The sequence below is a fragment of the Rhinolophus hipposideros genome (genome assembly GCF_964194185.1).
Source record: "Rhinolophus hipposideros genome assembly, chromosome: 22".
NCBI lineage: Eukaryota > Metazoa > Chordata > Mammalia > Chiroptera > Rhinolophidae > Rhinolophus > Rhinolophus hipposideros.
The window spans coordinates 44,778,422-44,805,745 of NC_138068.1; the positions used below are offsets into that span (position 1 = coordinate 44,778,422).

General features: G+C 39.7%; 1 protein-coding gene and 1 pseudogene across 6 annotated transcripts in view; both read left to right on the top strand.

Moving 5' to 3' along the window:
* The window catches only part of ABHD12 (abhydrolase domain containing 12, lysophospholipase), a 70,033-nt gene that overhangs the window by 10,090 nt on the left and 32,619 nt on the right, over positions 1 to 27,324 (top strand). The gene's annotated exons all lie outside the window — the stretch shown is intronic.
* On the top strand, positions 9,764 to 10,353 carry LOC308490715 (ATP synthase subunit O, mitochondrial-like; annotated as a pseudogene). The gene has a single exon. The product of its transcript is annotated as an ATP synthase subunit O, mitochondrial-like (transcript).

The window sequence follows — 27,324 nt, forward strand, 5'->3', positions numbered from 1 at the left end:
GTTAGCCCTCTGGGAACAGAGACATTTATGGATTGCTCATATATATTTTATTAATACCTTAAGGTTTTCAATTCTGTTGAGTGAAATTACTCCCAATACTGACTGCTCAAATAAGATTTTGAAGATTGTTCTTAAGGTTTCTACCAATAACCTAAGAAGAATATAATCCAACTTTTAGTTTTGGGGAATGAGTTTTGGCTTTACTCTTTAATTCCTTCTGAATGAATATAATGAGATACTATAGTGGAAGCTAAAGTATGTTATAAAATATACATTATGGAATATATTAATATAATGGAATAAAACCAGACACTTTTCCTTAATAATTTGATGGTTACAATAATGGAGGAATTGGTGAAAACCAGATACCATATTTCCCCCAAAACAAGACCTAGCCGGACAGTCTTATTTTAATGTAAGACTGGGTATAATATAATATAATATAATATAATATAATATACTATACTATACTACCCGGTCTTATTTTAATATAATGTAAGACTGGATCTAATATAATATAATACTGGGTCTTACATTAATTTTTGCTCCAAAAATTAGAGCTGATTGTCTAATTAAAGCATTAGAGCTGTTGGTCTTATTTTGGGGGAAACATGGTATAGATACATTTTAGTAGTCTGCTATGGCAAATAACCACTTGAGCTAAAGCCGACTCCAGATATAGACACATTTTAAAAGACGTACAGAATTTCCACTTCTGGCCAAGATGGAATAACAGGGACTGAATTTACCTTACCCTGAAATAATCAAAACAACAACAAAAATCAGACAGAATGCATGAAACAAAAGTTTTTCAAAACACTGGGCACTGAGAGATAGTAATGAGAGAGAGTTATCTCTGGGAGATGATAAATAGGTGAGCCCTGCAATGACCTCAGCTTCCTTCCAGTAGAGAGTTTCCCTAATGCAGCACAGGAAGGGGAAAATTGATGTGGAGCTTGGTCCACTCCCTGCATTGTAGATAAGGAGCTGAGACGCTAGGGAGACCTATGTGCTTATGGTTTATAGGACAGAGGACCAGAGAGGAGATGGGCCCAGAGACATCTGCAGAGGGGCCACCTGGTGTATTCAGTAGAGTACTGCTCAGCACTATGTGTGAGGAAACTATCTGAGGCTGGGGAAAAAACTTCCTGGAAGGTTTAGATGGAATAGTTCCAGTTCCCTCTAACGACCATAATTCCCAGGACATTGGGTAGAATACTCAGGAACATCACGCTTCAGTAAAGGACACTAGACTGAGCACTGCCCTAGGCCCACCTAACAAGACCCAGAAGAACCAAACTGTTTCCAAGCATCTTAAGTGCATCCTAGAGTAAAATTCAATAATATTTATAGAAATATAAAAATATCTAGCACTGAACAAAGTAAAAGTCATAATGTTTGGTGTCAAATCAAAGATTACCAGATATATTAGTTTGCTCAGGCTGCCATAACAAAGTACCAGACTGAGTGGCTGAAATAATAGAAATTAATTGTTTTACAATTTCGGAAGCTAGAAGTCTGAGATAAAGGTGTTGGCAGCGTTGGTTTCTTCAGGGGCCACTCGCCTTGGCTTGTAGATGGCCATCTTCTTCCTGTGTCTTTCTCCAAAGTCTTATTGGATTATGGCCCATCCTAATGACCATTACCTTATTTACCTCTTTAAAGACTCTGTCTCCAAATATAACCACATTCTGAAGTACTGGGGGTTAGGGCTTCAACATTAATGAATTTGGGGCGGGAGGACACACAGTTCAGTCTGTAGCACCAGGCATGCAAAGAGACAAAAAAATGTGACCTATCATGTGGAGAATAATAACTCAATGGAAACCAACTCAGAACTGACACAGATGTCAGAGTTAGCAAAGAAGGACATTAAAGGAGTTATTACAACTGTATTCCATATGTTCAGAAAGTTAAATAGTCATGGAAGAGAAGAAAATTACCCAAATCAAATTTCTAAAGATGAAAACTACTATGTGTGATATAAAAGATACACTGAAGAGCAGTAATGGCAGATTAGAGACTGTAGAAGAAAAGATGCAATTTTCCAGTATGCAACACAGAGAGAAAAAATAACCAAAAATTTTTCAGAAGCAGCACTGAGCTGTGGAACAACTTCAGGCAGCCTAATAAATGGGTAATTCAAGTCCATAAAGAAGCAAGAGAGAGAGCGAGAACAGTAGAAGAAATAATGGCCAGAAACTTTCTAAGCTTGATGAAAACTATAAACTCACTAAGAATTCAGTGAATCGTCCCCACAAAAAGACCTGAAGAAAACTCACAAATCACATCATAATCAGATTGCTCAAATGCAGTGATAAAGATAAAAATCTTAAACAGCAGCCAGAGGAAAAAAAGACACATACGGAGAAATAAAGATGCAGGCAATAGCAGACTTCTTGTCAGAAAAAGCAACCAAGGCAATACGGCAACATCTTTAAAGCACTGAAAAAACAAACAAATGTAAAATGACTGTCTACCTAGAATTCTTTACCAGGTGAAAATATCTTTGAAACACACACAATAAGAAGTTTCCAGACATGTGAAAGTTGAGAGAATTCATTACTAGCAGACCTGTACAGTAAGAAACATTAAAGGATGTTCTTCAGGTTGAAGAAAAATTGTACCAGATGAAAATCTGAATCTACATAAATGAATAAAGAACATTGGAAATGACTACATGAGAAAATATATAAGCTGGTTTTATTAATATAATTTCTTTAAATGAACAGTTTATGCAAAAATAATAACAATGCTTTGTGAAGTCCATATAAGAATGTAAAATTTCTAAAAACAAATGCATTTAGCCTGGGAGGGAATAAATGGCAGTGCACTATTGTAAGGTTCTTATATGTGAAATTATAAAATTTTACTTGGATGTACAATATGGTAAAGATGGAGAGTATAAACATTAAAGCAACCACTAAAATAACAGAAAAAAGAGTTACTAGCAGTCTAACAAAAAACATTAAATGGAATCTTAAGAAATGCTTAATTCAAAGGAAGAAAGAACATGAAGAAATGGGGAACAAAGACAGATGGAATAAATAACAAGACAGTCTAAACATCCAATTAAAAGGCAGAGATTATCAGATTGGGTAAAAAAAGCAATAGCCAACTATATATATGATGCCTACCAAAAAAAAAAGGCAGTTAAAATATAGCACAAAAAAGATTAAAAGTGGAGAGCAGAAAGATGGCGCCTGCCAGACAACAGCACTGAAGGGTCTTTCAACCGGCCTCTAGGTGTGTGTGTAATTAGATGCCTGTTCCTCAGGCTGACAGTTTAGGATAAGTAAATAAGCCTCATTTCACAAAAAGCTTGGGCGCTTTTCCATTGGTTGTATCTGTGCTGGGTCTTGGGGAAGAATATAACAACTCGTATGATCCAGACACCAGTTATATGGTAGAAAGATACCCAACGGTGTCACCAGCTTGCAGTTCTACAAACAACTCAGCTTTGAATCTCACTTTTGAATCTCTGTAACCCAAAGAAACAGCAAAGACAGCAGTTAAGCTTCCTTGATGATGCTCCCATATGGTGAGGACTGTGACTTATGTGCAGTGTTAAACCTGGCACATGGTCAGAACTAACATGTCTGCTGAATGTAGGACGGATTCATCAGTGAGTCTCAGGACTGTTTATCATATTCCTCCTTCATGTATGGGAGAGTCTGGAGAGAGACAACCAAGATGGAGCATTAGGTAAACGCTGTGTTTACCTTCTCTCAAAATCACATCAAAATCTATATAACAACCATTGTTGAGAATCGCCTGAAATCAAGCCGAACTGAAGCCTTTTAACTAAGGATTTGCAGAAGAAGCCACCTCCAGACTGGTAGGAAGGTCAGAGATGTGGAACGGGCTGGTCCCACACTTGTGTGTGACATTCATTTATTTATTTATTATTTTTTTAAACTTTTATTTTTTATTTATTTTAAGTGTGTTTTTCCAGGACCCATCAGCTCCAAGTAAAGTAGTTGTTTCAATCTAGTTGTGGAGGGCGCAGCTCACACTGGCCCATGCGGGGATTGAACCAGGAACCTTGGTGTTAAGAGCACCACTCTCTAACCAACTGAGCTAACCAGCTGGCCCTGTGTGTGACATTTAAAGATCGGGAGGGCTATTTTGGCTGTAGGGGTACCCCCCATACCCTAAAGGAGCAAGAGATCCCAATCCCACCCCAGCCCAGGGTCCCAGTGCCGGGGAGTGAAGTCCCCATGATTTTTATTTGTGAAAACCAACAGAGATTCTGACTGAGTGAGACTGTGTACAGCTGAACTCACAGGCACTGCTCTTAAAGGGACTATGCACGGACTTACCCACCAACGGAATCACTCTCTTTGAGCTCAAGTGCTGGGGCAGCAGCTGGAAAGGCAGCAGAAACAAATGGTAGGGAATTGAGTTCTCTGGCTCGGGATGGGGCATGGAGAGGTGGCTTTCTCCTGGGCAGGGGAGTAGGCGGAGGCCATTGTTTCTTTGTTGAGCCCTCCCCCTTCCCAGTGTACGACAGATGGCAGCCATTTCTGAGTCTCCTCTGTTAGTTCGCCATGCCCGTGAATTGCCCCGCCCAACTTTCGGGTACAGCCAGGCCACTTTCAGTAGCTTTTTCATGCCGACCACCTGCCTTGGCTCAAGGTGCAGACTTTCCTAGGGTCTCTCAAAGGTTCTTGGAACCCAGACAAGCAGCATCTGGCTTGAGTGTGTCCTGTACTTCTGGCTAAGCAGCCCTAAACCAGCATTAGTGGCAACTGGCCTTGGTTCGTGGCTTGGCCTCTCGCAGTGCTTCCAAGCACAGCACAGGCGTCAGCCATCTGTGGATTTCTTTCTGGCTCCCACTGGGTGGCCCCAGGAGAGGCACAGGCTGTGGCTGAAGTAGACCTACAGCAGATCCCCTCCAAGACGGTCCTGGGGCTGGTGCCCCCAATGGCCAGCTTCAAAATGAGCAGGAGCACCACCCAGCCCCCTCCAAGTATGACACACCCAAGGGGTGGATTGGGCAGGCACCAGAGTCCTGCTGAAGCAGATCCTGCTCCATAGGATCAGCCCCTGCACAACAACTCTTTCATTGTAGTCAAGACCACTCCTCGAAACTAGTGAGCCCAAGGATCAGTCCCTCCCATTGATGTGCAGTTATCAACCCAGGCTCAACTAAAAGAAGAGGGCATACACACCTGGAGCTCATGGCTCAGGTGACCAGAAAGACTGCGCCACTGAAACCCACAGCACACCTACTACATAAGGCCACTCTAATAAAGACAGGAAGACATAGCAGCCCTACCTAATACATAGAAATAAACACAGGGAGGCAGCCAAAATGGGGAGACAAACATGTCCCAAATAAAAGAACAGAGCAAAGCTCTAGAAAAAGAACTAAGTGAAATGGAGATAAGCAATCTGTCAGATACGGAGTTCCAGACACTGGTTATAAGAATGCTCAATGATCTCAGGGAGAACTTCAACAGAGAGATAGGAAACAAAAAATGGAGATGGAAACCATAAAAAAGAACCAGTCAGAAGTAAAGGATACAATAATGGAAACAAAGAATGTATTACAGGGAATCAACAGTAGATTAGATGAAGCAGAGGATCCAACCAGCAATGTAGCAGATAAAGTAGCAGAAAACACCCAACCAGAACAGCAAAAAGAAAAAAGAACCCCCAAAATTCAGAGTTTAAGGGGCCTCTGGGACAATATCAAACGTACCAACATTCACGTTATAGGAGTTCCAGGAGGAGAAGAGAAAGAGCAAGGAATTGAAAACTTATTTGAAGAAATAACGACAGAAAACTTTCCTAACCTGGTGAAGGAAATGGACATACAAGCCCAGGAAACACAGAGAGTCCCAAACAAGGTAAACCCAAAGAGGCCAACACCAAGGCACATCATAATTAAAATGCCAAAGGTTAAATACAAAGAGAGAATCTTAAAAGCAGCAAGAGAAAAGCAGTTAGTTACCCACAACAGAGCCCCTACAAGACTGTCAGCTGATTTCTCAACAGAAACTTTGCAGGCAAGAAGGGAGTGTGGCAGGAAACATTCCAAGTGATGGAAAACAACGACATACAACCAAGAGTGCTCTTACCCAGCAAGGCTTTCATTTAGAATTGAAGGACAGTTAAGGAGCTTCCCAGACAAGAAAACGGTAAGGATTTCATGAACACCCAACCAGTATTACAAGGAATCTTAGCTGGACTTCAAGATGGGAAGGGGGTTAAAGGTGAGGAAAGGGGAAAGGATTAAGAAGTACAAATTGGTTGTTATGCAATAGTCATGGGGTTGTAGGGTATAGCATAAGGAACATAGTCAATAATACTGTATTAACTAGGTGTGGTCCAGATAGGTAGTAGATCTATCAGGGTGATAGATGGGAATGGGGTTGGGGGCAGGGTGAAAAAGGTGAAGGCATTAAGAAATACAAATTGATAGTTAATACAGTGTGGGGTATATAATCAACAATGTTATAAAGATCATGTAAGGTACCAGATGGACACAGGATTTATCAGGGGGATCACATCATAGACTTTGTAGATGCATTATACACTTGAAGAGCTGAAGTAGAATAATACTGAAAGTCAACTATAACTATATAGGTATATATAGTCACGGGATGTGGAATACAGCATAAGGAAGACAGTCTGTGGAATTGTAACAGCTATATAAGATGTCAGAGGGATAGTAGCTTGAAGGGTGGTTATCACTTTATGAGGGGTTTAAATGTCTAACTATTAGTGATGCTTTGTACATCTGAAACAAACAAAAGGATTAAAAGTAAAAGAATGGAAAGAAATATATACTATACTAACACTAGTCAAAAGATAGCTGGGGTGGTTATATTAATATCATACAAAGTAGATTTCGGAGCAAAGATATAACCAAAGATAAAGAAGATCACATCATAATGACAGAGGGATAAGTTAATTAAGAGGGCATAACAGTCCTAAGCATTTATATAGATAACTGATAGAGCTTCAAAATACATAAAGCAAAAATAGAACTTCAAGGAAAATAGACACATCCACAAGTAATAGTAAGGGATTTCAATAACCGATGGAAATAGGAGGCAGAAAATCAGTAAGGACTTGACGAACACCATTCACCAACTTAACTTGATTGACAGTCCCCCCAACAACAGGAGATACACATTCTTCTTAAGTGCATGTAGAACATTTACCAGATAAACCATATTTTAGGCCATAAAACAAATTGCAATAACTTAAAAGAATTTGAGTCATGCAAAAACTGTTCTCTGATCATAAGGAACTAAACTAGAAATCAATTATAGCAAGTTCCCAAAGCATTTGAGAACTGAAAAAACACTTCTGAATAAGTGTTTTTGGATCAAGGAAGAAATCAGAGGAAATTAGAAAGTAGTTCGAACTGAATGAAAATAAAGACACATGTATGCCTCTACTAAAGCATCCTTGGGGAATTTATAGCATTAAATGCCTATAGTGGAAAGGAAGAAAGGTCTTCAGTCAATGACTTCAGCTTCCATATTAAGAAACTAGAAAAAAAGAACAAATTAAATCCAAAATAAGCAGAAAAAGCATACGTAATAAAGATTGAATCAGAAATCAATGTAGAAAATAATGTTAATAGGTTTAATCTGGAATAGACAAAAACTAGGAACAACCCAAATGTACCACTTTGGTGTGGGATATTGGGAGAAGTTGTGGGGCAGAAGTATATGATAAATCTCTGTACCTTCTGCTCAGTTTTGCTGTGAAACTAAAACTTCTCTAAAAAAATAAAGTGTTCTTTTAAAGGAATGAACTATTGATACAGGCAGCAATGTATGAACTAATGAATCTCAAAATAATTATACTGAGTGAAAGAAGCCAGACGAAAGAAATTCCCTTTATATAAAACTCACAAATTCAAACTGATCTGTAGTGACAGAAAGTAGATCTGTGGTTGCTTTGGGGTGGGGAATGGGGACCAGAGTGTCAGGAGGGAGGAATTAAACAGGCAAGACAGAACTTTTGGGGTGATGGCTATGTTCACTATTTTGATGGTTTTACAAACGTTAAAACTTATCAAATTATACACTTTAGTATGTTCAGTTAATGTCAATTATACCTCAATAAAGCTGTTTAAAAAACTAAATAAATATTATAGAGCTTTTACATGAGCATTTTGGGAAAAAAAATGTTTTTCCCAGCTTTTATTCTCTAATTTTTTTCTGGATTTCTGGCAATGTTTCATTCATTCCCAATGAGAATTTGGTGGAATGGAAAGAATGGGCAGACTTAGAGTCCCAGGATTTGAGCTCATCCCTAACTGAGACTTTACCTTGAGCGAGTTACTTAATAGCTATGAGCTTAGCTTCCACATCTCTATAATGGGCATGTTATCTGTTTTGCCTACTTCACAGAGTTGTACTAAGATTTCAACAAGATCATATCAGCATTATACAAGTATAAAGTGGTATATTGCTTTTTTTCATCTACTTTTTCTGTTAATTTAAAAGAAGTCCATAGGAGATATATATTTGACATGTTAAATTTGTTTTCCTGGTTTTTATACTTTTTTTGAGAGATTAAATTATCTATATTGCCAGTATATGTTAAGTACTTGTATTTTTACTATGTATTGCCATAGGTTTCAGAACTTTTCTCAGATACTTTTTTGCTATAACAATAACACTGAAGAGCAGGTAGTTTCTTATTCTAGTTGATAAGGGGTGCTTATTTTTTTAGAGATTCATTATGTCTTCTAGAGCTACACAAAAGAATGCTTCTTGAGTGAACTAAATGAAAAGGGAGCTATAATAATTTCCCAAATGAGACAGCCTTTAAAAAGTATTTTTTATTTTTGTAAAATACACATAACAAAATTTACCATTTAACCTTTTTTTAAGTGTACAAGTATATTCACAGTTGTACAACCATCGCTACTACCCTTCTCTCGTATTTTTTCAACTTCTTAAACTGAAACTCTGTACTTGTTAAACATTAACTCCCTACCCACACCCTCTAGCTCCTAATAGCCACTGTTACACTTTCTGCCTCTGAATTTAACTACTCTGGGTACCTAATATAAGTGGAATCATATAATATTTGTACTTTTGTGTCTGGCTTATTTCACTTAGCATAATGTCTCTAAGGTTCATTCATGTTGTAGAATGTGTCAGAATTTCCTTCCCATTTTAAGATTGAATAATATTCCATTGCATGTATATACCACATTTTGTTTATTCATTGACATGGCCTTATTTTTAGTAGGAATGAGAAAAATTTTAAAGTACCACTTTCCATCCTTGTACTGTTGATAAAATAGAAAAGCAGTGTACTGGTTTCCTTCAGTGTATAACTTCCTACCACTTGTGCATCTACCTCTTACATCACCGAAAATCCAGGACCTCAGTGGTCCTAACCTGTACCAGGAAGAACAAAACCCCATATAAGATGATAAAAAGATGGCATTACTCCGGCCCCCCTTTGGAGGATGAGGCCAGAAGTTTATCTTCTAGTAATCAATACTACTTCCATAAATGAAAGGGGGAGTATAGGACCAAGAGCCCCTAAGTGGGATCTGGGGGTTTCTGGAACCAGGCACCCAATGGACAGAAAACAGAACCGCAGGTACTAAAGAGGGAGGGAGGAGAGAGGGAAAAAGACTGTTTCTGAGGAATGGGAGTGCCAAATACTGGCTTGGGTTCCATGGCATTTTTGGACTAAATGTTTACTGTCTGGAAGAGAGATTAAAATACAGGGACAGCTTCCCTTTCGGGTTTGACCGACAGCCACCCGGGGGAAGATGGCAGCCCCAGCAATGTCCAGACTCTCCCGGCAGGTGCAATGCTTCAGTATATCTGTAGTCAGAACATTTAGCAAGCTTGTGAAGCCACCTGTTCAGATATACAGTGTTGAAAGTCACTATGCCAGTGCTCTGTATTCTGCTGTGTCTAAACAGAATAAACTGGAACAAGTAGAACAGGAATTGTTGAGAGTAGCACAAATCTTAAAGGAACTCCAAATGGCTGCTTCAATTATGAATCCCTATGTAAAGTGTTCTGTTAAAGTGAAAAGCCTAAATGACATGACTGCAAAAAATAGGTTTTCTTCCATCACATCTAACCTGATCAATTTGTTTGCTGAAAATGGTCACTTGAACAATTCCCCTGGAGTCATTTCCAGCTTTTCTACCATGATGAGTGCACCGTGGGGTTACCACTGCATCTCCTTTAGATGAAGTCACTCTTTCTGATTTAAAAACCATGCTGAAGAGCTTCCTAAGTGAAAATAGATACTGATATTGGAAGTTAAGATTGATCCGTCAATCATGGGTGGAATGCTTGTCTGTTTGGAGAGAAATGTATTGATATGTCTGCAAAAACCAAGATTTAGAAGCTGAGCAGGGTTATGTGAGAGGTTTTCTGAAGGTGTTGATTTTCTGTCAGGGAAAATTCTTAAATTGGAGCAATGATAAAATGCTTCCTGAGCAGCAAAGAAAGAAAAAAATACAAGGACAGTATAGAGAATCTCTCAGAAAGGTAAGTTTATATATGTTTGAATCCTGAGACAATGTCCTTTCTGCTTTTTTTTTTTTTTTTTTTTTTTGGTGTTAAAATGGGCTCCCATCAAATTAACTAGTTTTTGTTTTTGAAATCCTTACTTGGTAAAATAAAAACTTGACAACACTATGTCTGTCCCCATTTGGTGGAAAATTTTACTGGTCCGTGAAATCCAAAAATCTAGGAATCAGTTCTTTTGGGGTCCAGGGAAGGAGGGTAGGAGTAGGCTGGGAGGAACCACTTCTAGAGATGAATGGTTGAAGATGAAGCAGTCAACATGATTTCTAGGTGTTTTATAACAGAATTCTTAGTTTTTAAAAAATCACCTTTTTGTGCGTTTGAGCCTGCTGCTGACTCCAGGTTGTAAATGGGCTTATGAGAGCTGGTCACAGTAAAATCTGATACATGGCTGCCAGTTAGGTGCTTCAGCTTGGTACATACAAGTCCACCGCACCTAAATGCCTGTGTTGCCCAAAGGGACCTTTGTGTAGGAGCTGAGGTTACCACTCTAGGTCTTGGTCCCTCAAAAACAGGAAGTCTTTGTTTGCTGAGCTTGTAAAGCAGCCATATAAGCCCATATCTCTTATATCCTGGACCTCCTCCCCACCCCAATCTTTCAAAAATAGCATCTGAAGTTGTGAAATGTATCACTTTATCCTTTTTGTAAGTGCTGTACATATAGCTGTTTCGCCCTGTGGGCACATCACTACTACTCACTGAATTTCCATTTCAGGGCCTTTGTCAATTGAAGAGAGACATGGTCTCGCAGTCTGAATTAAATGACATGTGACTCTTTAGATACAAGTATTTCATAGCAGTGGTTCTCCGTGCCTTCTTTCCTAAAGCCATTTGTGGAGACGGCAACATCACAAAGTGATGGCGCTTCCTGATAGGTTCCTGAGTGACTAGGATTGATAGAAGCTTCTGCTCATCTGTGCTGGGCACATAGCCAAAGCAAGAAATAAAGTATTCTGCTGGATTTGGTGGTGGTTTGTTACTGCAGCATGGAGTAACCTGTTCACGAATACAACACCCTATCTTTGAAATCTTTTTTTCTTATATAAAAGAAACACATGTAAAAAATTTTCAATATACTGAAGCATATGTGGTGAATTCTGTGCCCCCACCTCCCCTTCCATGACATGAACAGTTCCTCCCCCCCATAGGACTGTAAGTCCTTTCACCCCCAACCAAGTCACTGCATACACAGACATGCAATCTTTGTTCTTAACTGCATGTCATCCATTGTGTAGATGTACTCCCTATTAGGGACATAAAAAAGTAGTATTTTGTGATCCATAGTAGTATTCTGTGATCCATTCTGTGATTCATATATACAAACAACAATTGGTCTTGAGACATAATGGAAGGAAAGACTCAAAAAAATCAACAAAGAAATAATGCTTATAAGGATGCTTAAAAAGAAATATTCAGTCTGTGAGAGTAAAACATTCCTGAAGGAAACTAAAGTAGACTTGAATAAATGAAAGGAAATGTGTGTTTGTTTTTTCATTAGATTACCAGTTTATTATAAAAGGATATAACTCAGGAGTAGCCAGAGAGAAGAGGTGCACAGGGAAAAGGATGGGGAAAGGGCAGAGAACTGCCATGCCCTCTGCAGGGGCGCTACTCTCCCCAAATCTCCACATGTTCACCAGCCTGGAAGCTCTTGGAAATGTGTGTTTTGTGTGTGTATGTGTTTTTTGTTTTTAAATGTATCATTAATAGTAGGTGTTATTTTTTGTTGTGTTTTTTCTTTTTAAGATTTTATTGGAGAAGGGGAACAGTGTGTACTTCCAGGACTTTTTTTTTCCAAGTCAAGTTGTCCTTTTAGTCTTAACTAAGACTGAAGGAGGAGGGCGCAGCTCAGCTCCAGGTCCAGTTGCCGTTGCTAGTTGCAGGGAGCGCAGCCCACCATCCCTTGCGGGAGTCCAACCGGCAACCTTGTGATTGAGAGGACCTGCTCCAACCAACAGCCATCTGGGAGCTCAGCGGCAGCTCAGCTCAAGGTGCCGTGTTCAATCTTAGTTGCAGGGAGTGCTGCCCACTATCCCTTGCGGGACTCGAGGAATTGAACTGGCAACCTTGTGGTTGAGAGCCCACTGGCCCCTGTGGGAATCAAACCGGCAGCCTTCGGAGTTAGGAGCATGGAGCTCTAACCACCTGAGCCACCGGGCCGGCCCAATGTGTGTTTTTTTAATAGGAAAGTTCAACATCATAAACTGCCTAATCTCCCTAAAGTTAGGTTATTCATTTAACAAGATTCCAAATACAAATACCCACCTGCTTCTCTTGGGTTCTACACAAGCTGATTGTTCAAACGTGGCATATGGTCTTGCCAGGAGTACTCTGAAAAAAGAAGAGTGGTGAGTAGAGAGTGGTCCACGCTGCAATGCTCAGTTTAGACTGTTGGCAGTTACTTTGAGTAGTAAGCCAATGAGACAAGACAGAAATTCCAGGAATGTAACTACTGAAATACATTTGGGAATTTAGGATAAAGATGTCATCATAAATGTGTGGGTTAGAGACTGGTCTAGATTTTCAGTACAAGGTTTTGGGACAACTGGTAGCCATCTGGAGTAAAGTCTACATCCGTATCTCATACCAGGGTCAAGGTCCTAATAGATACTAAGAGTTAAATGTAAAAATGAAACAAAGTACTAGAAGAAAACTTGAATGAAATTCTTCTAGTCTTGTGATAGAAGAGGCCTTTCTAACTAGAACTCAAAGTCGAAATTCTGTTTAAAAGTTTTAAAGTAAATGATTTCATAAATATGCAAAACATCTGTATGACATAACTATGACAAAAGAAAAAATATTTGCAATGCATAGAAAATGAGCAACTTTAATAAAGAGTTGACAAGAAAAAGATCAAAATCCAATGAAAAATGTGCAAAGGACATGCATAATTCATAGAAAAAAATACCATACCCCTTCAGTATGTGAAAGGGTACTTAACCACATTTATTCATAATTAGAAATCAAATTAAAAGTATGCCACAATGCCATTTCTCACTTATCAGAGAGGCACGCATCTGTTTGCTGTATTGAGGCATCTTCAATAACCACTTTGTTAGTGAGGCTTTCAGGGAACCAGGGGTTCGAGAGAGTGATCTCTTTGATCCAACAGTTTCCATTCTAGAACTATCCTGTGTACACTGACACACAAAATTGTGTATGTACAGAATGAGTCATGGTGGCACTGATTGCTGGAAACAACTTGAGCATCCAGCCAAAGGAGACTGGTTTAATAAACCTATAATATATCAACCCAAAGAAATACTCTGGAGCTGCAAAAAGACTATGAATTGATATGGAGAAATTGCCTGGATATATTGTTGAGAGAGAAAAATCAAGGTGTAAAACAGTTTACAACGCGTAGTATGCCACCTTTTGTATGAGAAACAGGAAGCAATGAGAACGTGTACAATAGTACCTCGGTTTTCGAATGTCTCCGTTGACGAACATTTCGGTTACGAATGCTGTAAATCTGGAAGTAAATGCTTTAGTTTTCGAACACACCTCGGAAGTCGAACATGTTACGCCGCTTCTGCTGAATGCAAGATCCTGAGGCCTACCTGTCGGCTGTTTTTGAACATTTCAGAACTTGAACGGTCTTCCGGAATGGATTACATTCGAAAACCGAGGTACAACTGTACATGTATTTGCACAAGGAAACATTGGGAGGATAAGTAAGTAGCTAATGAAAATGGTTATCTGGGCAAGAGGAACAGGATGTATGGAAACAAATTGGCAGTGAAACTTATTTTTTGAAGTATGTAAACATAGGAACTTTAAAAAATATATTGGTCAGCTAAAAGCAAAAACATGTATGTTGATAGAGTATACGAGGTCAGACAATTGAGTTCACAAACTCACCCTAGAAAAAGTGCTACATCCCTCATTGCTGAATATCACTATAGTCCCCTTCGAAGTACTCCCTTTGGGAAGCTATATGCACCAACGCCAGCACCTAGTCCACCCTTCAAAGCAATTTTGGAACTTTTCTGGAATGGCCATCGGAGCTGTCGTCTTATTACCCTTGATGTCCTGAATGTCATCAAAATGTCTCCTTTCAATAATTCCTTTGTCTTTGGATAAAGAAAGAAATCAATGGGGCCAGATCAGGTGATTAGGGAGATTGTTCCAAAACAGTTATTTATTGGCTAAGAACTCCCTCACAGACAGTGCTATGTGAGCATTGTCATGATCCAAGAGCCATGAATTGTTGGCGAAAAGTTCAGGTCGTCTAACGCAGCCTTTTTTTAGCATTTCCACATAGTAAACTTGGTTAACTGTTTGTCCAGTTGGTACAAACTCATAATGAATAATCCCTCTGATATAAAAAAAGGTTAACAACATTGTTGCAACAAGTTTGCAAACACTAGTTGCTTTACCAAATCCATACCAATGACCAGTCACACATCAGCTGACTCACATGGCCCCAAATGCTCCACATTGGACTGGAAATGTAGTCCCAACTAGGCAGCCACTTCCCAATACTAGCTCTACCCTTGGGAAGGATGAGTATAAACTTGGTGGTATGCTAGCCATCTCCAACACAGATCCTAACTTTATAAGATATAGTCAATACGGAATAGAGCTTATAAAGACATATTACACTAGTAACTAACTAGTAACTAGTAACTAACAGTGGCTTGTTTAGGATCATGTCATTAGAGGTGATTTTTATTTCTAAATGCCTTTTTGCAACATGCAAATTTGCTACATTTGTCTGTTATCAGGGATGGAATAAAGCTATGAAAAAGTAACCCTTGATGAATATTGTGGATATATTCCACTTTTCTCTCACAGACCATCCTGCAGAGAAGACATCTGTGTAATGCCTTCCTGATATTCTTGGATGGGTGGTCAGTCCTTCAGAGTGATGTGCTCGGTCAGAGAGCAGGTCTCACTGGCAGTGGAAGAGTGCTCAAACTGTTTTGTCAGTCTTTACTCTGCCGATAATATAGGTAAAGATGGAACTTCCTTGTTTAATTTGTATTTCTATATGTCATCTTAATGTCACAGGTTTTGGTAACAGGAAATATCTCAAATTAACTCTGTTGCCCTTTACATCTGAAGATAAATTTCCAAAATATTGCTTCATTATGAGGTTTTGTTTTGTTCAAATTAAAATGAAAGAATGATTTAAAGAGACATTTCATTACAGCCTCAGGGTGGCCTTAACCCAGAGCCTGGATGGCATAGTCCTGGGGCATCTGGTATGTATGTCCTTGTTATCTGGCCTGTGGGATTTAACAGGATAGGTTTTTCTGCTCCATTCTCAGCACAAGGAACCCCAGGTCTTAGGGATTCTCAAGTGGATGGGCATTGAGGTGGGAGTCCACTTAGGAGATCTTTTCAGAAGGCCTAGGTATTTGTCTCCAAAGTGGGGTGGGTTCACCCAGAGGTATATGAGACACAGTCACCGGAGTATGGGAAGGAAATATTGGGACTTATAATTATTTTTGTATTTAGAAATGAACCATATAAATATACAGACCAAAGATACATGTGTATAATTTAATAAGTATGTATTGAGGGCATGCTCCAAAATGTTATTGATCAAACGTATAATCAAAAAAGTTTTTGACTGTTCTGGACATTTTGTGGTAATGGACCAGAGAGGCAGCAGTTGAGGTGACTAGAGGTAGATGGATTTGAAATATGTTTTGGAGACTTGGTGTGGATTGGAAGTGGAGGTAGGGACAAGAAGGGGGGTATCAGGAACAACTGGGGATTTGTCTAGGGCCTGGGACACATGGTGTTTGCTGAGATGGAGAACCTGGAGGAGAAGCAGGTTTGGGGGAAGGGGAATGTGAGAGAGAAAGGATTTGGTTTTGGACAAGTTAGTTTTGAGTTGCATGTGTAACTACAAATGGAGGCGCCAAGGAGAAGGCTGGACATACGGCCCTGCTGCCCCGTCCATTCCGGTCTTCATGTTGTTGATCTTACCTGAAGGCCTCAGTTCAGGTAAAGAAATGAGCATAGGTCAGGGTGGAGCATGTCACGCTGCAGAACCCCTGGCTCACAGGTGTGTTCCTTGCTCCCACAACGCGTCCTGCATGGGCTCTGCTCCTTGTGGTCACCTGAGGGGCCAGGCCAGTGGGGCATCCATTTCGTCAGCAGTGGCTTCTCCTAAAGTGTCCACCCAGAAGTCAGTGTCTTCTGTTCACTGTTCTGCTCACTGCTCTTCTGTTTCCTTAGCCAAAGTGAGCCACTTGGCCACCCCTAATTTTAAAGAGGGAAGGGACATGCCATGCTAACATGGACCCAAAGAGAACCAGATATAACTGGTGAGTGAGACTGGAGATTGCCACATAATTCTGCAGAAGAATTGATGGGCTTGCCCATTTATAGCACATAACAGTGGAGCAGCACTGGGCTTGTGCAGCACACAGCACTACGACCTCACATTCTTTCCTTGGTTTAGGGCATGCCTTAGGGGGTGGGGGGCAGAAGCCGCTCAAACAAAACTTCTCCAGGAAGGTCCTTTAACTTGGATATAAGGTGTCATTGTCCTCAGGACTGAGGGCTGCAGGAGAAGCAAGCTACCAGGGCTAGGCAGACTCCCCTGAGGAGGCTGGCAACCCTATGCCTGCTTACAGCTTAGCCTCCCTTCTGATGCTGCAGGCGGCATTACTGGAGTCGTTTCTAAACTATCAAACTACTTTTAAGCATTAATGTGATTGTAGAGTAATTGTAACTCACGATACCCGAGCAAGAAATTAGAGCTCAGCTGGATGGTTTAGCCAAGAAAGGGACTGGTGTCTGTGAGAGCTGGACAAAACCAGGATGTGTTCGCCTCTCTCTCAGCCCCAGCGGAGACCCTTTCAGTTCAGTGTTAGCTACTCCATGTGCAGGACTCCACACTAAGCGTTTCACTTCCTTGCTCATTTACTCTGCACAACGGCTTTTCAGACAGATTCCATTATAGGAGAAATGAAGACTCAGAGAGTCAGTTTGCCCAGGGGTCTGGCCAGCTCAGGTCAGCCCCTAGCCCTCACGTGGGAGCCCAGAACTGAAGTCAGTTGGGGGATCTGGCACCTGTAAATACCAATACATTTTTTTTTTCTGGAGCATGTAACACTATTATTTATTTTATTATTAGTTTCATGTGTACAAAACAACGTAATGATTAGACATTTATACCCCTCACAAAGTGATAACACCATCAAGTCTACTACCCCTCTGACATGGTACACAGCTATTACAATACCTTGGACTATATTACGTATGCTAACCTTTACATCCTGTCTGTGTGTGTGTGGGGGGAATTTTATATATGTATACACACACATATATATATATGTATACGTATATATATTTGACTTTCAATATTATTTTATATTAGTTTTCAGGTGTAGAGTATAGTGGTTACACATTGATATCATCTATGAAGTGATTCCCCTGTAAGTCTAGTACACATCTGACACCCAACATAATCTTTACAACATTACTGATTATATTCTGTGTGCTGTATTTCACATCCCCACGACTATTTTGTAACTAACAATTTGTACTTCCTAATCCCTTCACCTTTCTCTCTCATCACCGCAACCCTTCTCCCCTGTAGCAACCATCAGTTTGTTCTCTGTATTAGTCTTGTTTCTTTGTTCGTTTATTCAGTTCTTTAGATTCCACATATAAGTGAGATCATATGGTATTTGTCTTTCTCATTTATTTAACTTAGCTTAATATACTCTAGGTCCATCCATAGTGTCATAAATGGTAAGATTTCATTCTTTTTTCCCCCCGAAGTTTACTGGACTGACAATTTTGGTAAAGTACATAAATTCATAAATTTCACGTATACAATTCTGTATTACATCCTCTATAAATCACATTGTGTGTTCACCACCCAGAGTCAGTTCTTCCATCACCATATATTTGATCCCCCTTATCCTCATCTCCCTCCCCCCACCCCCTTACCCTCTGGTAACCACTAAACTATTGTCTGTGTCTATGAGTTACTGTTTTTTATTTGTTTGTCTTGTTCTTTTGTTGGTTTTGGTTTATATACCACATATCAGTGAAATCATAGGGTTCTCTGCTTTTTCTGTCTGACTTATTTCGCTTAGCATTATACTCTCCATGTTGTCACAAATGTTTCTATATCATCTTTCCTTAACGCCAAATAGTATTCCATTGTGTATGTATACCACAACTTCTTTATCCATTCATCTATTGAAGGACATTTTGGTTGTTTCCATGTCTTGGCCACCGTAAACAAAGCTGCAATGAACATTGGAGCACACGTGTCTTTATGGATAAATGATTTCAAATTTTTTGGGTAGATACCCAGGAGAGGGATTGCTGGGTCATATGGGTCATATGGTCATATGGGAATTCTATTTGTAATTTTTTGGGGAACCTCCACACTGCCTTCCATAGCGCTCTGCCCATTTTTCAATTAGGTTGTTTCTGTTTTTGTTGATGAGCTTCATGAGTTCCTTGTATATTTTGGATATTTGCCCCTTACCAGAGGCACTGTTTGGAAAAATATCCCATTCTGTTGGTTGCCCCTTTATTTTGTCGATGGTTTCTTTTGCTGTGCAGAAGCTTTTAAGTTTCATATAGTCCCATTCGTTTGTTTTAGCTTCTATTTCCATTGCCTTTGGAGTTAAGTTCATGAAATGCTCGTTGAACCCAAGGTCCATAAGTTTAGTACCTATGTTTTCTTCTATGCAGTTTGTTGTTTCAGGTCTTAAGCTTAAGTCTTTGATCCATTTTGAATTAATTTTGGTACATGGTGACAGATAACAGTCCAGTTTCATTCTTTTGCACATGGCTATCCAATTCTCCCAGCACCATTTATTGAAGAGGCTGTCTTTTCTCCATTGTATGTTTTTTGCTTCTTTGTCAAAAGTTATCTGTCCATATTTGTTTGGTTTTATTTCTGGGTTCTCAGTTCTATTCCATTGGTCTATGTGTCTGTTTTTCTGCCAATACCATGCTGTTTTGATTATTGTAGCCCTGTAGTACAAGCTAAAGTCAGGGAGTGTGACACCTCAAGCATCGTTCTTTTTTCTTAAGATTGCTTTGGCTATTCGGGGTTTTGTGGTGTCAAACAAATCTGATGATTTTTTGTTCTATTTCTTTTTTAAAATGCCACTGGGATTTTGATGGGGATTGCATTAAATCTGTATATTGCTTTGGAAAATACAGCCATTTTAACTATGTTGATTCTTCCAATCCATGAGCACAGAAGGTCTTTCCATTTCTTTGTGTCTTCTTCAATTTCTTTCAAAAATGTCTTGTAGTTTTCAGCATATAGGTCTTTCACATCCATGGTTAAGTTTATTCCTTGGTATTTTATTCTTTTTGCTACAATTGCAAAAGGAATTGTTCTTTTTTCATTTCTTTTTCTTAGATTTCGTTGTTAATATATAGGAAAGCAATGGACTTTCGTATGTTGATTTTGTAGCCGGCAAATTTACTGTATTCGTTGATTGTTTCTAACTGCTTTTTGGTAGAGTCTTTAGGGTTTTCTGTATATAGCATCACGTCATCTGCAAAGAGTGATAATTTAACTTCTTCATTCCCAATTTGGATGCCTTTTATTTCTTTCCCTTGCCTGGTTCCTCTGGTTGAGGACTTCCAACACTGTGTTGAAAAGCAGAGGTGAGAGGGCACAGCCCTGTTGTGTTCTTGAACGTAGAGCAAAGGACTTCATTTTTTCACCATTAATTATGAGATTAGCTGAGGGTTTGTCATATATGGCCTTTATTATGTTAAGGTATTTTCCTTCTGTACCTATTTTATTAAGTGTTTTAATCATAAATGGATAGTTGTATTTTGTCAAATGCTTTTTCTGCATCAGTTGATAGAATCATGTGATTTTTGTCCTTTATTTTGTTTATGTGATGGATCACATTGATAGATTTGCAGATGTTGAACCATCCTTGTGCCCCTGGGATGAACCCCACTTGGTCGTGATGAATAATCTTTCTAATGCATTGTTGCATTCGACTTGCTAGAATTTTGTTTAAGATTTTTACATCTGTATTCATCAGAGATGTAGGTCTGTAGTTTTCTTTTTTTGCATTATCCTTACCAGGTTTTGGTATCAGGGTAATGTTGGCCTCATAAAATGAGTTACGGAGTGCTGTCTCTTCTTTTTTTTTGTAAGAATTTGAGAAGGTCTGGTTTACTAGGGTGATGTCCTTTTGTTGGATCTATCCTTTTATTATTTTGTGATGTCCTCCTTTGTCTCGTATTATGCTCTTCATTTTAAAAACTATTTTTCTGACATAGGTATTGCTACCCCAGCCTTTCTCTGCTTTCCATTTCCATAAAATATCTTTTCCATCTCTTTACTTTCAGTCTGTGTATCTTTCAATCTGAGGTGGGTCTCTTGTAGACAGCACATGCATGGGTCTTGTTTCTTTATCTACTCAGCTACCCTGTGTCTTTTGATTGGAGCATTTAATCCATTTATATTTACAGAGATGATTGATAGGTACATAGTTATTGCCATTTTATTCATATTTTTGATCTTCATTTGTTTGTTTTCTCCTCTCTTCTGCTAAACAATGTCCTTTTAACATTTCTTATCATACTGGCTTGGTGGCAATGAATTTCTTTAGCTTTTCCTTGTCTGGGAAGCTGTTTATCTCTCCTTCAATTTTAAATGATAGCCTTGCTGGGTAGAGTAGCCTTGGTCGTGGGCCCTCGTTTTTCATCACTTTGAATATTTCCTGCCACTCTCTGAGGCCCGCAAAATTTCTGTTGAAAAATTGGCTGATAATCTTATAGGAGGTTCTTTGTAAGGAACTAGTAGTCTCTCTCTTGTTGCTTTTATGATTCTCTTTGTCTTTAATCTTTACCATTCTAATCACAGTATATCTTGGTGTCGACCTCTTTGGGTTCATCTTATTTAGGACTTTCTGTACTTTCTGAGCTTGTATGTCTGTTTCCTTGCCTGGTTAGGGAAGTTTTCAGCCGTTATTTCTTTAGATAGGTTCTCAATATGTTGCTTTCTCTCTTCTTCTGGTACTCCTTTGATGTGAACGTTGTTATGCTTGATGGTGTCCAAAGGTCCCTTAAGCTATCTTTGTTTTTTAAAATTCTTTTTTCATGTTGTTGTTTTGATTGGTTTTTTTCTATCTTGTTTTCCAAATCGCTGATTCAATCCTCTGCTTCATCTGTCTAATCTGGTGTTGATTGCTTCTAGTGTATTTTTCATTTCAGTTATTGTATTCTTTATTTCTAACTTGTTCTTTTTTATGGTTTCTTTGTTCTTCTTTGTGCTTACTACCTCTTTGTTGAAATTCTCACTAAGTTCCTTAAGCATTCTTATAACCAGTGTTTTGAACTCTGTCTTTGGTAGGTCAGTTGTCTCTAATATTTCATTTGGTTGTATTTCTGGGTGTTTCACCTGTTCTTTTTTTTAAAGATTTTATTGGGGAAGGAGAACAGGACTTTATTGGGGAACAGCATGTACTTCCAGGACTTTTTTTTTTTTCCAAGTCAAGTTGTTGTCCTTTCAAACTTAGTTCACCTTCAAGTTGTTGTCCTTTCAGTCTTAGCTGTGGAGGGCACAGTTCAGCTCCAGGTCCAGTTGCCATTGCTAGTTGCAGGGGGTGCAGCCCACCATCCCTTGCAGGAGTCGAACCAGCAACCTTGTGGTTGAGAGGATGCGCTCCAACCAACTGAGCCATCTGGGAGCTCAGTGGCAGCTCATCTCAAGGTGCCATGTTCAATCTTTCGTTGCAGGAGGCGCTGCCCACCATCCCTTGCGGGATTTGAGGAATCGAACCGGCAACCTGGTGGTTGAGAGTCCACGCTCCAACCAACTGAGCCATCCGGGAGCTCAGTGGCAGCTCAGCTCAAGGTGCTTTGTTCAATCTTAGTTGCAGGGGACAGAGCCCACCATCCCTTGCGGGACTCGAGGAATTGAACTGTCAACCTTGTGGTTGAGAGCCCACTGGCCCATGTGGGAATCGAACCTGCAGCCTTCGGAGTTAGGAGCACGAAGCTCTAACCGCCTGAGCCACCGGGCCGGCCCTCTCCTATTTTTTATTTATCTATTTTTTTACTTAAAGTTTATTGGGGTGAGAATTGTTAGTAAAGTTACATAAATTTCTGGTGTACAATTCTGTGTTACATCATCTATATATCACATTGTGTGTTCACCACCCAGAGTCAGTACTCTTTCCATCACCATATATTTAATCTCCTTTACCCTTATGTACCATCTCCCTCCTCTCTTACCTTCTGGTAACTACTAAACTATTGTCTGTGTCTATGAATTTTTGTTTTTTCATTTTTTTGTCTTGTTCTTTTGTTGTTTTCAGTTTTATATACCACATGTTAGTGAAATCATATGGTTCTTGACTTTTCTGTCTGACTTACTGTGCTCAGCGTAATAATCTCAAAATCCATCCATGTTGTCGCAAATGGTACTATTTCAAAATCTTTTTTTATGGCAGACTAGTATTCCATTGTGTATATATACCACATCTTTATTCAGTCATCTTTTGAAGGACACTTTGGTTGTTTCCATGTCTTGACTACTGTAAATAAAGCTGCAATGAACATTGGAGCACATATATCTTTACAGATAAATGTTTTCAGGTTTTTGGGGTAGGTGCCCAGGAGAGGGATTGCTGGGTAATTCTATTCTTAATTTTTTGAGCAAACTCCACACTGCCTTCTATAGCGGCTGCACCAGCCAGCATTCCCCCCAACAGTGTATGAGGGTTCCTTTTTCTCCACAGCCTCTCCAACACTTGTTACTATTTGTCTTGTTGATGATAGCCATTCTAACTAGCGTGAGGTGATATCTCATTATGGTTTTTATTTGCATTTCTCTGATGACTAGTGTCTCCTATTCTTTTATTTGGGACACATTTCTTTGTTTCCTCATTCTGGTTGCCTCTCTGTGTTTGCTTCTATATATTAGGTAGGTCTCATATGTCTCTCAGTCTTTGCTTGGCAGCCTTACGTAGTATGTGTCCTGTGTGGTCCAGTGGCGCAGTGTCCCTGATCTTTTGATGTGTGTTCCAGGAGTGTCCCTTGTGTGTGTGTTCTGTTGTAAGTGAGCCTTGATTCCTTTTGGTGTGATGGTGGGTGGGATTTACTCCCAGGCTGAATGACCGAGGATTGGCTACACCCACAGTGTATGAGCTGCTATGTGGCAGGTAACCCCCAAGAAGGGTATCCACCTCCGCCAGCTCTTGTGCCTGTTGAAACTACCCTTTGGGTTTGTCTCCTATGGGGCTAACAAGATAGTGCTTTCATGTGGTCTGAAGTTGGCCTCTGAGTATGGTGTTTCTGTCATCTCTTGGGAGGTGCTCCTCTGCAGGCCAATTTTAGCCTTTCCTGTGACTGGCCTGAGGCTACCTGGTAGGCGCTACCCTGTTTGCCCAAAAATAAGACCTAGCCGGACCATCAGCTCTAATGCGTCTTTTGGAGCAAAAATTAATATGAGACCCTGTCTTATTTTACGATAAAACCCGATCTTATCTAACATAATATAAGACTGGGTCTTTTATCAATTTTTGCTCCAAAAGACACATTAGAGCTGATGGTCTGACTAGGTCTTATTTTCGGGGAAACATGGTATATGTGGTTGGTTGCTGCCTATGGAAGACCTGGAGGTATGTGTGGGTGGCCTCTCTGTGAACCGAGGATGGTTTCCACCATTACTGTGCCTGGGACAGCTTAGTAAAAGACTCATGGCCTTCTAGGTCTCTGGGCTAGTTGACCTGGCATTGACAGAGACTGTGGTGATGCCGCACTAGCTGGGTGGGACGGGATTCCAGGGAGTCATGAGGTGTGGCTGGTGATTTTTACCAGGTTAATGCTGATTCAGTTCTTGCACCCATGCCCGGCCTGTGACCACTTTGGAAAACTGAGAAAACTGCAGCCAGCCAACCAGCCAGCACTCTCCTAGGACTCACAGATCCCCGAGTGCCACCAAGAGAGGCTGCCGCACAAGTTGTGGCTCACTGTCTGCCACCAAAGTTCTCTGGGCAGCTGCAGACTGCCACTGTAAAAGGCTTCTGCAGCTTGTGGTGCAGGGCCAGCCACCCAAGAGCCAAGAGTGCCGCCTGCAATCCAGCAGTAGTTTGGCGGGGCAGCGTTTTTGGGAATTACAGGATGTGTATGGTGGTTTTTACAAAGTTAATGCAGTTTCAGTTTTTACACTGGGTGCCGGGCCTATGACCACTTCGCAAAAATGCCTTGAATGAAACCACAGCCAGCTACTACTTGCTTCAGGTTGGCAGGTTTCCAAGAGCCACCCAAGAGAGGCTATGGTGCAGTTTGTGGCTCACTGCCCACTCTCAAATGTTCCCCGGGCCACTGTGGGTTGTCCGCTGTTGTAGAAGGCTTCTGCAGCTTGTGGGTCAGGGCTGGTGTCCTGGAGCCAAGAGTGCCCCAGGCAATGCAGTATTACCTGTGCGAGGCAGGGAGCCAGGGCGTCACCAAGGTGGTGCACACGCATGGATTATTTCCAGACCACTGCTGTCGCAGATTGTCCCTTTGGGGGAGGGTTCAACGTATAAAAGATGGGCCTTCCTGTAGGCTACACGTGAGGCCGGCTTCACATAGAGACAATGGGTGCTGTACTTCCAGCCCTCACCTCAAAGCCACATGACTCAATTTTTCCAAGTATGTCTCTAGCATCTCTTGAGTTGCTGCCCCTCCGCCAGAGACCAGGTGAGTGTTTTCAAGTGAGTGATTCTATGTGTGTGCCCATTTCACTGGGATGAACAGATGAGTCCTTGCTGATTTTCACTGCCAGGTGTTTTGGGAACTCCTCTTTCCCACAGAGGACCCCTGAGTTTGGATGCCTGGTGTGGGACCCGGACCCTTGCCTCTTCAAGGGGAACCTCCATCACTGAGATGTTCCTCCTGGTGTTCAACCACTATCTGTGGGTTTGGGGTCAGCCTGTTTCATGTGTCCACCCCTCCTACCAGTCTCAATGTGGCTTCTTTATATCCTTAATTATAGGGGTTCTGTTCAGTTCATCTTAAGATGATTCTTTAGGTTGATTGCCCTATAATTTATTTATAATTTTGGTTTGGTCCTGGGATTCAGTAGGCATAGTGTCTACCTGATCCACCATCTTGGACCTTCTCCCCTAAATACTAATATTTTAAAAGCTCACATGAATAAGCCAACCATACACCTTAAAAAGCTGGAAAAACAAGAACAAACTAAATCTAAAACAAGCAGAAGGAAGGAAATAATAAAGAGTTGAGCAGAAATTAATGAAATAAAGAATAGAAAAACAGTAGAGAAAATCAAAGAAAGCAAAAATTAGTTTTTTTTAAAGAAGACCTAAATTGACAAGCTATTAGCTAGACTGACTAAGAATAAAAAGAGAAAAGATGCAAATAACTAGAATCAGAAATGGAAGTTGGGACATTACTACAGACTTTACAGAAATAAAAAGATCATAAGGGAATACTTTAAACAATTGTATGTCACTAAATTAGATAATTTAGATGAAATGGACAAATTCCTAAAACTCAAGCGACTGAAACTGACTTAAGAAAAAACAAGAAAGTAAGGAGATTAAGTTAGTAATAAAAAAAATTACCCACAAAGAAAAACCCACGCAAAGATGACATCACTGATAAATTCTGCCAAACATTTATAGAAGAATTAATACAAATTCTTTACAAACTCTTCCAAAATAAATAAATAAATAAAATAGAGGGGGAAACACTTCCTAACCTATTTTCTATGGTTAATATTACTCTGGTACCAGAACCACACAATGGCATCACAAGAAAACAAAGCTACAGTCAGTATTTCTTATGAATATAGTTGCAAATATCTTCAACAAAATACTAACAAATCAAATCCAGAAAGATATATAAAGTGCTATATACCACGAAGAAGTACAATTTATCCTAGGAGTGCAAGGTTGATTTAACATCCAAAAATCAATTCATGAAATATACCATATTATTAAAATAAAGGACAAAAACCACACCACAGGAGCATTTCAATAGATGCAGAAAAATTATTTGACAATATTCAACATCCTTTCATGATGAAAACTAACAAAACAACAAAACAATAAACTAGGAATAGAAGGGAACTTCCTTAGCCTGATAAAAGACATCTAGTAAAAACCCACTGCTAACATTGTATCTAATAATGAGAGACTGAATTCTTTCCCCTAATATCAGGAATAAGACAAGGATGTCTGTCTGTTACTACTTATGTTCAACATTGTATTGGAGATCCCAGCTAGGACAAGTAGGCAAAAAATAAAAGGCCTCCGGATGGGAAAGGAAGGTGTAAAACTATATTTGCATATGACCCAATTTTATATATAGAAAATCCTAAAGAATCTACTAAAAAACTGTTAGAACTCATAAACAAGTTCCGCAAAGTTGTAGGATACAAGATCGATATACAAAATCAATAGTATTTCTATACATTTGCAATGAACAGGCCAGAAATGAAATTAAGAGCACAATTTTATGTACAATAGCATCAAGAAAAAGAAAAGACATCTTGAAATATTACAATAGCATCAAGAAAAAGAAAAGACATCTTGAAATATTAAATCTTTTCACAAAGGAAAATACCATTTTATCATTATACCAAATACTGCTTTATACTCCTGAAGAAAGTCCCATAGTTTTCTCATGTCTTGTTAGGATGGTTCTTGGGGAATTAAAAAAAAATTTTTTTCTATCGTGATATGAGAACCTTTTCCCAATGTGTATTTTATTTTGTAGATCCTGGACTGTAGGAAAGCTATTGGAATTTTTTTGGCAACTAATCACTTTCTCAGTCATTAATTTTTTAGTTTTTCAGTTGAATCTCTTG